General features: G+C 33.6%; 1 pseudogene across 1 annotated transcript in view; it reads right to left on the reverse strand.

Annotated features, from left to right (window-relative positions):
* Positions 1–601: 601 nt before the first annotated feature.
* Positions 602–1651, reverse strand: part of LOC132181954 (uncharacterized) — a 17168-nt pseudogene continuing 16118 nt past the window's right edge. Inside the window, exon 11 of the transcript XR_015912199.1 lies at positions 602–958. The product of XR_015912199.1 is annotated as an uncharacterized LOC132181954 (transcript). The remainder of the gene's footprint in view (positions 959–1651) is intronic.

A 1651-nucleotide genomic window follows, 5' to 3' on the forward strand; every position in this document is an offset into this window, starting at 1 on the left:
TCATTGATTATGTCAATGTCTCCAAAATACAAAAAAAATTCAATGTTCACCCTACAGTGTTAAAAAAAAAAAAATAAATAAAGACAATCTTCCAAGGGAGGGCCCAATCAAATAATTCTGTACATCACCCACATTCCCCCAAAACTTATGTAGTGTGATCTATAATAGCATTTAGTGCAAGGGGATGCAGCTATATGTATAGCACAAGAAGATTGATCAAGCTTTTAACCCTAAGGAGTTGGCTTAAGTGGTAAGGATTTTAATCTTGTAACATTCCATCAGGTCTAAGCTTAGAATCCCCTTGAGTGCAAACAATTATTTGAGGCCAGTTCACCGACAAAACCAAAGTATTACTCAATCCGTGTTGAGGAGGTGCTTTACACAGTTCCAAAATTTACTTAACAGAAGTAGATACACAAAATTATATTGTCGGGGTTCACCATCAAACAAATAAAAATAAATAAATAATAAATAAAAGCATTTAGTCCATGAAAATTGGTGAAACTAAATAGGTGACTTCACTCTTACAATGATTTGGTGTTTGTAATAATTTAGATTCCACAATGCACATAAAACTACAAAAGAAAGAATACAAGTGAAAGAGTTGAACTTTCTTTCGAAAGATAATTTTTTTTTTTTCTTTCATAAATGGAATATTATTTATTCAAGTGTAAAATAAGAAATATATATTTTAATTGCTACACTAATTCAAGTATTGAACGGTTTAAATGTAAAACTTATTCCACCTTTACTTGAAGAAATGTCAGCAGTCATACATCCATAGGACTTGCATTCATAAATCAAGCGTCAGCAGTGATGGTTCTTCAAAATCATGGAGAAGCATGGCAGCATCGTCAATCTCCCGCAGCGATGATTCCAGGACAAACGCCACATTTCTTCGTCGCTTATGTCTTTCCTCTCGTGACATAACTTGTTTGTCTGCTGGGAGGTTTATAAGCTGGAAGAGGTTTTTGCATAGCAAATTGTTAGTACATGCAAATATCAAATATGCAGTCGATTCAACAACTTCATTTTACAGAGGAATTTGAAGATCCAAAGACACAATGAAGTGATTTTTAACATCCAAATGCAACAATGTCAAAAGAGAACGACAATGATGCTATTCAGGAGAAAATCTTTAACCTGGAGCCTTCACAAACTCTATTTATACAGTAACATGTGTATGGCCATTTAAATTATAACCTAACTCACAGCAAAAAAAGGACAACAGAAAAAAGAAAAAAATTATTTACAATCTAAATTTTGTATCAAGGAATGGTAAGGTGTCTTAAGATCCCCCAATCACCACATGACCATTAATGATAAATCCTTTTTCTTTCCTTTTTTCCTATGACGAGGATTCCCTCTAAGGTAGGGTCATTTCGTGTACTTATCCTTGTTGGATAAACTTTAGACCCATGTAAAGTGCTCTCTTCACACTGGCTGCAAGAAATTGTTTGTACCTAAAGAGATTTGAATCTTAGACTTGATGAGAATACCACAAGACGAAAGCCCTTACCATTAATGATAAATCTTCTTATAAAAAATAATCATATTGCAGTATTCAAGGTACAACATGATAGGCCCATTTAAAATGAACATCAATCAATTCGATTATAGGTCCATCAGGTAGTTAAATAGCCATAAACCC

The sequence above is a fragment of the Corylus avellana genome, chromosome 5 (genome assembly GCF_965113065.1).
Source record: "Corylus avellana chromosome 5, dhCorAvel1.hap1.2, whole genome shotgun sequence".
NCBI classification, from domain to species: Eukaryota; Viridiplantae; Streptophyta; class Magnoliopsida; order Fagales; family Betulaceae; genus Corylus; species Corylus avellana.